Here is a 13,762-nt window from a genome sequence, read left to right on the forward strand (position 1 = left end):
CAGACTCGGCCGACTCGCTCTACGCCAAATTCAAAGCCGATGGTGAACTTGCTCCCATGTTCTAGTTTAGCAGGGAACAGCCTGCCAGGTTTGGATGCACGTGGCGTGCAAGCCCTGCATGGGACATTATCAGAGACAAAGATGCTGAATTTTATAAAATTAAAAAAAATAATAATAATGAAGGCAACTAAAGTGTGGAGAGAATCTTCTTCTGGAAGAAAGCCCCTGAGTTTCTTAGGAAAAGTGAAATATCTCCCATAGTTGTTTGAGGTAAACTTTGTCTGCTTTCCTAACGATGAAAAATGGTGTTTGGTACAATTAGATAGCATATGGAAAATATTCACGTTTATGAAATACTTGTTATTTCTTTTATTGTGTCGTATTCAAAATACAGCCCACGACAGAAATGAAATTGCATTGCATGCAAAGATTCTTGTGCTGACAGAGAAATTAAATACTTTTCTCCCTCAAATAGGAGGGAATAAGATACTGAAAATAAAAAGCATCAATATTGCTAACGTGCATACAGAAAAGAGGGTTATATCTTGTGGCTCTGAAGTAGAACTTAAATCCAGACGTAATAATGCAGATAGACAAGAAACTTCTGTTTTAAAGAACGAGCTGGGGAAAAAAGGATGTGAGATTTCAATATAGATTCATTATAATGTGGTTAACAGAGTGCAAAATTAAGGACTGACAGTAAAATTGGCCAGCAATAAATGGGAATTATAGTTACTTACTATTTTAACTTAAAATAACTCAAATTGAAATACTCATTTTACAGAAAGTTGTTTTTTTTTTTCCCCAAGTAACAGAATACAGAAGTAACATCATCACTTTAAAAATTAACATGCGTAAAAGGATGTTATATTTTCCTAATTTTTTTTTTTTTTTTAAATTGGGCCTTCCCTGTTTCTGACATCTCCTGTCCCAATCCTGCTGTTGGGGAAGACGGGCACGGGGGTCATCCGGCCAGATCCGGGGACTCAGCCCCGCACTTGGCGGTGCAGAAGCCCCAGCTGTGCTGGGTCCAGGAAGCTTTGGGAACCGGGGTGCGAGCGGTGCCCGCTGAGCACGGGCAACCAGGATTCGCCTGAGCTGGGGGCAATGCCGCGGCAGAGCTCCCGGCCTGGGCAGTGGGAAGAGCTGCCGCCTGGGTGCAGCCCCCGTGTCTGGTTACAGGACTGGAGCGGGAACGGGAGCCCGTGCCTCCCCAACGTCTCTGTAGGCTTTGGATGTGTCCACTTAAGCTAGTCTAGTCTCGTCAGCTACTCTGTTAAGTATGGAAGTCATTAACTTCACCCAGGTGGAAAAATTGTCTTGTGCTCCTGCTCCAAAGGGAATCTGCGATGGCTTCCTCCGCATGACGAACGCACGCGGTGGTGGCCCTACCTGCTGCTGCTTGCCGACCTTCTGGCTCCTTCCTCCCGTCTCCACTCTGCCCTGCTCCGCTGGTCTCTTCTGTCATCTCTCATTTGGGATCCCTCACATCTGCGCAGCGGGCGCGGGCCCCGCTGACGGCTCTTGCCCAGGCGCTCTCATCGTTGATATGCGCATCGGGAAGATCAAGGAGCGCTGTGACAATGGGGACATTGTACCCAGGTTTCTGTACCCTGGCTGGGGAAATGAGCCTGCCTCCCTGTAGCGAGAGCCCCGTATCCCTGCTACCAGCGGTCCGTCAGCCGGATGACGAGGGTCTGATGCCGCAGACGTGCGGATGATGTGTCGGAGAGAGGCTTTGGTGGGAGTGAATTGTGACGGCTTTTGGCTAGTAAGATAATTGAGGGGAACAAAGCTGTTTGAGCAAACAATGCAATAAAAGGGGGTGCGGGATTTGAGGTCCCCTGTGCACGCTGATTTGGAAAGCATGTGGCCATGGAGGTCTCTCTAATACAAATTGAATACATGATTTGATTCATAACTTGAAGTAAAACCTCTGCCTGGGGTTTTGGTGGATTTGCTTCTATACTCAGCGCTCTGGTTTTTTAATTCTTTCTTTTCTTTTACTGGCATCAGCTTCCTGGAAAGAGCGTTGCCAGGGAGCCTGCTGCGTCCTCTCCAGGGTCATTTTCTTTCTTTTGCCTTCTCCATTTCGCCTTCCTACTCTTCCTCTGTCTCTTTCCCTTCTCTGTTCTCTTGCAATGCACAGCCTTCTTCCAAACACCCCGTCTCTCTTCTGCTTCTCCTCTTGCTTTCTCTGGCATTGCATCCACTACACAGAGGGTTTATTCCTCCTCTCTGGTTGTGCTTTCTCTTGCCTTTTGTTAGCGTATTTCCACCTTTCCCTTTTTCTTCCCCATTCTCTAGGTTTTCTTTCTTCTTCCTCACGCTTTCGTCTCCTGTTTTTGGGAATTTTCTTTTCCATTCTCTTCTTCCTCTTACCTTGCAACGTCTGCTCCTCGCTTATCAGCCCCTTTCCTTCAGGCCCTTCTGCCATCTCCTTATCCCCCCAGTGCTGTATCTCTGCAGTGAGATGGTCCAGCCTGGGGGACAGCAAGCTGCAAACAGACTGGCCATGTTGCTCCATTGTCGACCTCCTCTGCTTGGGTTCCTCCTCGGCAGCCGCCGAGCAGCAGGCTCTCCGCTCGCTGGCTCAGCAGCCCACCCGCCCCACAGCAGTGCGGTGGTCCCTTGTGGAGTCATTACCAGAGGCTAGAGAAGTTGGGTGTTGATTTCTCTGACGGGCAAATCTCCACTTGCGCAACCCCCGGCAGCCGGTGCAATTGTGGAGAACGGAGTTGGGGCACATGAGAGATCCCTCCTCTTCATTTAAATAGCATCATCCTGCCGAGCTCATCCAGCCAAGCTCATCCAGCCGAGGCGTTGCCTTTGTGTAAGATAAGGTTTTGGCTGCTGTTATCTTGTGAGACACCGGGTGATTGGAGTGCAGGTATGAATCGAAGGATTCGGGTGATACTCAAACAGGTCTGTGTGGGTGGTCTCTCAATAGGCAACAGAGGTGAACTGAAATACCGTGGCCAGGCCAGAAGTGCTGCCCAGCGTGATGGGCAAATAGCATGGTGCTGGACTCCAAGAACTGGGTTGGCAACTTCATATGCTCTAAATGGTCAAATATGATGTGTTGGTCTTCACGCAGCCCCTGCAAATGAAGAGAGGAGTTATCTGTGTGAGGTCACTGGAAATTACCTCTACCTTGCCAGCTTTCTCCTCGCACTGGTAGAGGTAAGATGGTATCTGCCGATCATCCTGACCTTCCAGTTTAGAAGTGATGTTGAGCCCTTCCCACGCTGGTGTGGTGAAAGCGGGGATGTGGTTTTATTTTGTCAGGCAGGCAGTCTGCACCTTCTGCCATGGTCCAGTCAGACCTCGTCACCCAGGAAATGTTGGGGTTAATCAACTCGGACGGGAAACTCACTGCAGATGCAGAGATACTGCAGTAAGTGATTTAGCTGAGGGCAATCTTCCTCCTTGTCGGAAGTGGACAATACTCCCGTACGGCAGTGAGGGTCCTGCGCTGCAAGAGGTGCCGTGGGTCAGCTGGGATCCAACACCACGGCACTCAGAGCCCACGCATCCTGCTGTCACTTGTTGTAGGATTGAACCTGATGAAACCCCGTTCCTGACCATTCAAGCCCAGCCTCGGTGGTTCAGGAATATTCCCTGCTTTCTTTTCTGGGCTGTATGTTTTTCCAGACTTTTCCAGAGCGCGCGGCATTACTCTGCTCCATTGGACAGTCGTGTCTCGGCCCCGAGATGGCTGCCCCTCGGTGACAGATGAAGTGGAGTAGTTGAAGCACTACTAGGCTGGGCCACCGTAAAATATTCTTTATCAAAAATGAGCATTGCAAAGAGTGCTGTAATTCTTTTGACCCCCTCCCCTTTTTTTTTTTCTTGTAGGAATATTTCTGCTACTTAATTAATTTTTTTTTTTCCTAATATCTCTCTTTCCAGACTTTTTATTCCAGCCCCGCTGCCTGCGATCCCTGCGGGCTGAGGGGAGGAGGGCTGAGTGACAGGCTAATAACCTGCTCCAGCTCTCGCTCCAAGCCCAGTGGCAGGTGTCCCAGCGCCCCTATTGAATGCCACCATCCAAAAAAAAAAAAAAAATTATCAACAATCTTCCTTCAACAATGATTTATTATTGCCATAATTTGCCTTGGTACAATGAGCTGCGGAGCGTATTTCTGCACCCGGCTGACAGGGATTTGATGGCTCCAGGTTCCTATTTTATTTAGTCTTGAGCCTAATATGATTTGGTTACCCTCGCCCCCTGCTTCCTGTCCCTCTCCTCCCTCCCCACCCAACCTTTTCTCATTTTGTTTTGTTTTCTATGAGTGTGTGTTTCGCATAACCCTGGGCCGGCTGACAGCGCTTGTAAAAAACAGAAGTCGATCTTGCGGTGGCTTTTCACCATTAATCAAGCTGCCTGGAATTGGAAAGTAACACTGACAGGCTTTTATCTTGGAGAGAAGGAGGATGGCAGATGTATTTTATGGTGGATGAGCCTTCACGGCTTCTATTAGACTGGGACTTCAGTGGTACAAGGTGGTGGTTTGGGGGAGGAGGGGAGCGAGGGGGAGGAGAAGCCGGGGAGCAGCCTATAGATAAATAGATCCGTCAGTCAGGCGATGTGGAGGTCTCCAGGCGGCCAGCCATTGTAGGTGACAGAAAAGGCAATCAAAGACAAAACAAATCAAAAGGTACATCTTATCAGCAGCAGGCCAGCTGGACTTCCACCGCACTCGGAGGCCCCGCTGAGGGCAGGAGAAATTAATCGTGCTGTCGAGGCCAGAGAAATTGTCGCCGCTGAAGGTCCAAGTTCAGGCAAGCGGAGGTGGCCAACATTAAAGGAGAGGGAGAGCGGGGGGCGGGAGGAGAGGAGCGAGGAAGCGGTGCCGCCGTCCTGCCACCTCTCTCCCTCCCTCTCTCCCCCGGCCGCCGCGGGCTCCTGACAAGTGCATTCATCGTGCGATGATAGCTCGGCACCTATGATTGGTACCTTTAATAATATAGCCCTCGCTCAGCTGTCACCCTGAAAGAACAATTTTTCCTCCCGCTTTCCTCGATGCAAAGATACATCTGTAATGAGAAGGGTGACAGAAAGTGGGAGTGCGGGGAGCCAAGGAAAGTTTGGAAGAACATTAATCAAAAAGTGAAGCTGGAGGTGATGCCGGCTGCTCGACGTGCCCGTGCCTCCAGCAGCGAGTCGGGTTTGAAGCTCCTGTCGTGTTCCCTGGCCTGCAGCGCTTCGTGGCACCCTCGATGGAGGAGAGGGATCCTTCGCCCACCCTTGGAGAGGAGCAACTTCGAAAGCCACCGTCCTTCTGCACGGCAGAGCTGGTCGTGGCGGGAGGGACCGGGGAGTAGCCCCGTGTGCCGGGAGTCCTTGGTGTAAACCAACACGCCTGTTGTGTGCGATGGATTTACAGTGGACGGAGATCTCTTTTTTTGCCTCTGTAGCCTGGAGAAAGAAATAGGTGGTCACAAGTCGTGTGAGGTTTCCCTGCAGTGGGGACCTGCTTGTGTCCTGCTCCGGGTAGTTGGGACACCATCCTTTGGATCCAGCCAGACTCGACCCCCAGCCCTATCCTTAGCAGCGGAAACTGTGTGGAAACTGCCCTATTTCCCCGAAGGAGGGGTTTTGCCTTCTAGGGCACGATGCCCTTGTCTCCAGGCTGCGGCGTGGCTCCCCCTGCGTGGAAGATGCTTGTCTGTTAGTCCAAGATGCTTGTGTGTTAGCCCAAACCCCGAAGCCTCCCCAAAGCCCTGAGTTACGGACCGAGTCGCAGCATTGCGTTGCTCAGAGCTGCTGCCCGCGTCTGCATCAGCACCCAGCCCTGCATGGCTGTGCCCGGGGCCGTCGCAGGAGGTGCCCGAGGGCTCCCATCGCAGCTCACTCCTCAGCCCCTCCGAGCAATCGTGCGTGTGGGGGGTCGGCGGGGGAAGTTTGTGGGGGTATATTCCATTCCTGGTGTAAAAGGGACGCCGGCAGCCCCGCACTGGTGGTCTGGGGAGAGCAGCAGGCACGGACATCTGCGAGAGGCATGGAGGAGGCTCATGTTTGTTGTATTTAAGGAACATGTCTATTTTAATTTAAGGGTTAAGCAGCAACGTTCTCGAACACAGTTATCTCCTGTGGTTTTTAGCAGCTTTCCAGGCTGCCCGGCTCCACTCTGTGGTTGTCAGTCCCTCCCTGGGATGAAGCCCTTGGGCTTGAATTCTTTAGCATTATCATTTGGCAGTCGGTTCTCTCATTCTGCGTATTCGCTGTCTTGTACCTACAACTGATTTGCTAATCTGCATCTGTTTTTGTTTTTATCCTAATAAAAGTGGGGATTATACATAGATCTGGATCAAACAGGCTTGTCTGTAAAAGCTGGGTGTGCTGGTCTCTGTGGTCCATCATCTCAAATCCCGGAGGATCAGAGAGAAAGCAGGGAGGGTTAGGCAGCATCTCTGAAAGAAGTAGTTTTTTCTACATGGTTTCCAAAAATTGAGTGGTGATTACTTTCTGCCTTCTCCATGAAAGCAGATAACTTCTGCAGACAGTAGTTGGCGGGTGTGTGAACCATACGGCTGCGATAAATGTTGGTAGTAAGTGGTGGAGAAAACAGTCCTTGAGGAACATTGCCCTCCTCCATACGGAAAAGTTGAACCCAGAATGGGCAAGCACAGCTCGTGCAGGGAAGCGGAGCTCTGGTCTCCATGCAGACCTCCAAGGCAAGAACACGCAGAGGAGGAAATGGGTCCTGGACAGTTGGCTTGGTCTGTCCATCCAGGAGCCTCGGAGGACGCTTAAAGGGTGAACCCTTCACGTATCCTCTGCAAAGATGATACAGATGTGGTTTGCTGGTGATAAAATGAGGAAATAATGCTTTTGCCTGGTCATATTTTCTGCAGTCTGTAGGCTGCTGTCTCCGTGGCCTGGAGCTGTAAGAACAGGGATCTCTAACTCAAATGCCTCGGGATGATTTTGAAAACTAAACAACCAAAGCCTGAGCTTCACTGAGACTTGGGCTCCTTCTAGCTACTGAGGTGCTTTGGGAAAACATGAACCCAACATCTACATTCCTGAATTTCCTCTAATGCTATCAACCTTAGCACGAGAGCATCTGTACATCTGAAGCTTGTGTTTTGCAGAGGTACTGCACGTTTGTGACTCTCATGTGCCTATGATCTCTAAAACACAAGTGCCCAAAGTAATGGATGCCGGGAAACTGTTGCCTAAGAGAATGACTCATGGAAGACTGCAGTGTAAATCAGGAATAGAGTTGGGTCTTGAGATATCAGGACATGAGTCCTAAGTTCATTTCAGCTGTTACTTCTCCAGCAGAAGGATGGACTGTGTGTGCAACTCGGGCTTGGCTTCATGCTTTCAGAGCTTGGCGTGAGGGATGGGCTGTATCTCGAGAGTTACCGCATTTACAGGGGCTTGCAACCTGGCAGCAAAGCTCTGCCAGGTGATTGCATCCCAATCAACGGGAACCTGGGAAGCACGTCCTTTTCCAGTGCAGTTATCATGCTGACGTTACTCTCTAGACTTGGCCTGAATACCAGCCTTTTGGGGCTAGAAAACCAGGTCTATTAGGGAATCCTGCACAAACATCCTACTTGCTGCCAGGGGAAAGAGGGCCCCATCCCATTTATGAACAAGCCACAAAACTACGGTCCTGGGATATATGATGATGCTGGCGTGCAACACATGGAGTGCAACCTGCATCCTGAGAAGCTGTTATTTAATATTGTACCACGCTGCTTGGGCAGGTACAGTGTGGGAGGCAGAGCCCGGCCCAATGGCCTCAGCCAAAAATGGCCAAAATGACATTACACAAAGTTCATCCTCGCTGTCCAGATCTGCAGGAGCCTCGCTGCAATCAGCGCAGGCTTGTAATGACGGAAGTGGAGCCGGGGCTCCTTTCATAATGTAAACCTGGTGAATTATAAAACAAAGCAGGTTTCAAAGCGCTTTCGTGGCACGTGGTTAATCTCTTGCTAACTCTAGCTCTGAAGCATTGCACCAAAGACCTAGACACTGCATGAAGTCTAACCAGAGAGGTTGTCACCTTGCGCAAGATGCATTTAAACATGAGATGAGGTCATGTTTGCATCATATTTATGGTTATGGCAGAGCACAGATACATTGCAGTATTTTGATTGCTTGTGCAGATGGGATCAAATTGTCCCTTAATCACGTTAAAGAAATTGGGTTACGAGCTGGCTGCTGTAGCACCATTCCACTAAGAGGATTATGAACAATTTGGTCCTGTCCGCAAACATCTTAATGAAATAGGGAAACTACTCAACGTAGTTGAATTTGCAGTGTAGAAATGACGCAGTCTTTGGTCTCCTCCTCTTACCACTAGACAATACTGATCTTCTGGCTCTTATAACTTCTTAAAGCGCTGAAGGTCACAGGATAGCAAGCCCCCCTCCACCCTCGCCACGCGCTGACTAGTGTTCTTCCTCTGCTCCCCGGCAGCAAGTGGAGCCCTTGAACCCTGCCACATCTCCTGGACGTTGGTAGGGATGAGAGACCCCAAAGTGATCGTCTCTGCTCCTCTGTGGCTCTTGACGTGGCAGGAGCTGAACTGTGTGCAGGTTGGTACTACCACCGCCATGTTCACAGTTGCCCCATGGGGTGTTCTTCATCCCGCTTTCGCTCCCTCCCTGCAGGAGAGGGGCTGTAATTCCCTGTGACGCAATGGGAAATAATTCCGCTATGGTTGATTTTTTTTCCTGTCCCAACCTGAAATACTTCAGCTGGCCAGAGCTCTCGCCTGCTTTCCCTCCCCAGCAAAGGTCAGCGCAGACTCTTCCAAGCTTTTGCTGGAAGTGTCTCAGCAGCACCTCCCACACCTCCTTGCAGTCTGCATGGGATGGTTGGTGGAGGTCAGAATTAGGAGCCTATTGCAAAAGTCAGCATGGCACCAGATCATGGAAACCACAGAGGTTTTTTAAGAAGATACTTCAGCCTACAATGTCTTTTTTTCTTCCCCCAAAGAGTACAATGTATTTTCTGGTCTCGAAAGGTCCGCTTCAGGAGCCAGGATAGCCAGTCCCCAGGAACGTCCCCTGCTAAGAGCTGCACTTGACACCAATGCACTGCCCATCTTCGCCGTAAAGATTGGAAGCTTTCCAGGACAGAAATCATCCCTTGCTGTGTGGGCGCACAGCATCCCGGGCAACGGAGCCATGGCCCCAGCTGGGGCCTCCAGCCACAACCAGGAAACAAATCAAGGAACTAGCATGTGCTTGGCAGACGTCTGATTCGGGCCAGACACAAGGTTACCAGACAGCCTTAAAAATCTTTTCTCATATGCTTCATCTCTGTTGCAATGCTCTGGGGCTCAATTCAGTTGCCTGAACATAGGCCTTGAGGTGAGGCATGCGCCGCTGGGCCCCCACGGCATCTGCAGGGGGTTGGCAGCTGTGGCACATGGAGCAGCATCTGCAGCGGCACCGCGTGCTTATGTGTGAGCCCCGTAATTACATGTTGTGGTTTCATATGCGGCTGCTCTTGTCCTTGGGCAACGTCTTCGCTTTTGCAAGCGATCCTGAGGCGCTTTGCGATCTGGCGATGCTGGGCTTGCTGTTCTTGACCACAGCGGTGGATTCAGCTGGGGTCCCTGGGAAGTCACAGGTTTCCCTAGAAGTAAAATCCATTTTGTCATCTAAGACGACAACGTGCTCGATACCTGCCAGTTACCACCATTGTTTTTGAGGGGGAATAATAGCCCAGGACAGAAAATGGCAAGCTAGGCATCAGGGGGATGAATTATTGACCTGGAACGCAAGCATCACAGTCACAAGCGTGCTGAGCACCCCGTCAGGCAGCGCTTGTCGCGGCTGGGGGAGTTCAGTGCAACGGAGAATCGGCAATTGCAGGGACGGAGCTCCAGGTCTAGGGGATCGGGCACGTGCTGGGAACGCTGCTTGTGTCCTTGTTGACACTTGCTTGACGAAGGTCCTTAACAGGCAAATGGCCTTTGCTGCGGAGAGGGCAGAGCCACCCCCCTGGCCCTGCTTACACAGCAGCAGCCCCTGCCAGGAGCTCAGCCCGGGGCTGGACGAGGGCAGACCTCCTGCCTCGCTCTGCTCCCGTCAGCCCAAATCACAGGAGCCCGCAGCCGGCCTCGCTGACTGGCTCCCACGCGGCACGAGCTTGGTCTGGAAGTTGGGGCACTACCGTGTTTTTACCGCAGCTGCCTTCGACAGCCCCCGAGCCTTCCACCTTCCCATGGGAGACGGGATCCACACAGGGCCGTGGGATCAGGGGCCACGGCGAGCGGGCAGTAAAATCCCAGGTTGTGCCATTTCCCGCTTTTCATTTCATTTCATTTCCACTCAGGAATGTGAGTTCTCTTTCTTTGGAAAAGAAAAGGAAAGCGTCAGCGGCAGATGTTGAGAGGCAGACGTGAGCGTGCTCTTTGCTTCCTTGCCGTCCCCGCACCCCTTCCTATGCCTGCTTTCTGATCTGAAATGTGCTCGAGTCTCTCCTCTTTCTCCTTGTTTGCCTGGTTTTACACCAGAAAACGGTCACAAACTCTGCTGGCTGCCGGCAGAGTCACGGGGCTGTCAGCCAGCAGAGAGGGCTAGCGGCAGAGCTGGGGGGCTGGCGCCAGGTTTGGAAATTGGGGCTGGGAGCCCAGCAGAGCCGTGCAGGCTGCGCAGTTACAAGGTCAAGTGAGCAGCGTTAGGGCCTCTCCTCTTTGGAACTCTTTAATTGGCACCCCAAAAAACCCCAAGTGATGGTTGTTGAAAATGTTGTTTGTCATAAAAATAAATTGGCTCTTAATATTTATTGTTTAAAGGAAAAAAAGTCTGCTCTTCCCCTGGCCTGCTTGCTTTATCCAAGTCTTCCCACTAAATAAATTCTGCCGTTGTAACCTTGCTCATTCCCAGGATATCGGTGCTGTCTCTTTGCTTGGTGTTAGTGACTCGCTTGGGCAGGCACAATTAAAATATGTACAATGATGCCCAGGCTCCAAAGCTGTTAATCAGCAGAGGAGATACGGAGGGTGAACGGAGAGCCCAAAGTGTATTTATGCCCAGCTCCCAGAACTGACACAGAGCTGGGCACTTGCATTTGTTCCTTTTAAAGGTATCGAGATGTTAGGCAGGAAAAGCTCACGTTTGCTTCTGGGCGCTCTGAGGCCGGATGAGAACAGTGCAGTTTAAATTAAACTCCTGCTGGTAATGACTCGTGACACCAGGGTATCCTCGGCCAAAACAAGAAAAAAGCATCATCATCATCGTCATCTCTCTGCAGTTTCCCACCCTGAGGAACGCTGATGTATCTCACGCTCCGAGCGTGCGCGCAGGCAGCGGCACGGAGGAAGGGTTTCCCAAATGAGCGTTTTGCTGGCCCTGCCGCGGTGCTGAGGACGCAGGGTCTAACACAGGTCGCTGACGAACACCAGCACGTCCTCCGGCCGTCCTGCATCCCTACCGCAAGGTTACACGCTTGTCTCGTGCCTGCTGTCCTCCAGCACAGCCCCTACCCCGGTGCTGTCCTTTGCCGGTACCCCAGCTTTCAACAGTAAAGGCGAGAGGGGAATCATGGCGTTTTTCCCTTGAGGGCATTTGGACCGGTTTTTGAGATGGAAAGCTTTTAGGATGTGGGTGATCTTGTGTTTTCTTGACATCAGGTCTCCTAGCTGGGTCAGTTTTCAGAGTATCATCTCCCATTTTTCTCATAAAGGTTAATTGCATTTTAGATGCTTTTGGCCACGTGAAAACTAAAGGCGCGGCAATTTCTGACCTCAGTAGGTATAAAGAGGGGGAATCAACTTTCAGTCGCTACCACACCGTGGCATCTGCATAGGAGGCACGTACACTAGATTGATGTGTATCCACTGTCTCAGAGCAGGATCCGAGTGTGGCACGGTTCCGCGTCGAAAGGAAATCACAGCTTATAATATTCAACTGGTTACTATAACCCCCACCCACCTCAGGTTTAATATTAGAACTATTTTTCACGTTGAAACCGAAATAGTACAAAATATGGGCTTGCTGTAATTGTTGTTAGATTATGTGTCACCCTGATAAGATGTAACAAATATTTTCCTACACAGCAGGGCCCGTTTCCCTGCGAGTAATGGATGGAGAAACTTCTCATAGTGTGCAGGCAATCGGTCGTAAAAACTTCGCTTAGAAGATTAATGCATTAAGTGCAACCTTTGTGGAAAATAGGAAGAAAAGAATTAAAATAATAGTTTGTTCTTTCACGTTTAATATTAATAACCAAACTTATTTGGTGGGAATGTTCCTTGCTGCGCATGCCTTCCCACTTCAAGGGGCAGCTTTGTGTCAAATAAGTATTTCTATTTTTTTGGAAGATCCTTCATCAGTAGCTGTTGTATACGGTGCAGTGATTCTTTCAACAGAACTATTTTTATCCGTAATATGAAAGACTATTTTCATGGGCAAAGCTTTGACACCAATAAGTCTGCTGGACGTCACTTAATAGGCTAGATAAACATTCGCTCACCATTTAGCGTAGAAGGATTTTCCCTTTATATCACAGCTTTACGTCTTTCGTAGACACTTAATGGCCGTTAGAGACGACAGCCTCGGGAGAGAGCTCTCCAGAACCGGAGCACGGTCAGAGACGAGGCAGGGGCTTATTTGCTGCTGTACCCGCATTAACAGAAAAGAAAGGTGAGGCCCTTCTTGTCACGAGCTGATTTGCACCGAGTCAAGTCCTTCAGTAGCAGAACCAAGGCTTTAGGAGGAGCACGTCGGTAGGTAACGACGACCGCTCCTGAGCACACCCTGCACCTCATTCTGCCGTTGCTCATTAGAAGGGTCCTCGCCCTTCCTGGGGATCGTTGGGTACCAGCCACCGCTCTGCCGCAGAGCAGCGGCTGCGGCTAACCTGGCAGATGTACGGATGGTCCTACGTGATGAAGTAATGATTATTTTTTTTTTAAACTGCTCCAGGTTTGGGAAAAATGCCAATTTAGATTGATTGCTGCTGCTTTCCCCCCACGTGTATTTTGAGATCTTGTTTTCCTCCTAAAGCACACTTCTGTACCTGCAGTCAGTCTCAAGTGACAGGTACCATCAGTCATGAAGTCAGCTATGAAACTAGGGTCGGATGGAACCGCTAATTTTCAGCATGTGGCACACAGTTCACTTCTTCCTAGGTCTTTCCTTGATACCGGAGGTCTGGTAGGCTATCCAGCTTGAGTTTTACAGAGGATCACTTGTTTTGCTACTTGTGAGAACAGATATTTCTTCCCAGTTTTACAGAGCTTAAATTTGTATAAAGAGCACTTTGTAAGCAAAGAAACGATTGGTTTGCCAAAGGAGAAACAAGAGTTTCTGCCCTCTCCTGCCCACGGTAGGCAGCGGGAACAGCGGTCTGAAGATTTTGGTATTCCAGGAGGCACCACCCTTCGCTGCCCTGGTCGGTCTTTAGCTGCTGCGTGAACAGAGCCGAATTTATCAGTAAAAAGCCAATGCTGTCCAGCGTCGATTGGGACTTTGAACAGCTCTGGCATTCAGAATTATTTAGGGCTTATTCAAACTTCTTTCTAAATTGATCAGTTAGATCTTTCAGAAAACTCAAAGAAAAATGGTACTTAGATTCTTAAATAACGACATTCATCATTGCCAAGAAGGACTTTTGAACTGCGACAGGAAAAAAAAGGGTTCCATTTTGACCATGCAGCAGCTTAATTCACCGGCTCTCTCTCCATCGTGCCATAGCACTGAAACAGAACGTGCCATCCTGCCGCAGTAAAGAGATTTTAGAAGCGCTGCGAAAATGAGTCTGATGGTGTAGGTGCAATCTGTA

The sequence above is a fragment of the Ciconia boyciana genome, chromosome 11 (genome assembly GCF_034638445.1).
Source record: "Ciconia boyciana chromosome 11, ASM3463844v1, whole genome shotgun sequence".
NCBI classification, from domain to species: Eukaryota; Metazoa; Chordata; class Aves; order Ciconiiformes; family Ciconiidae; genus Ciconia; species Ciconia boyciana.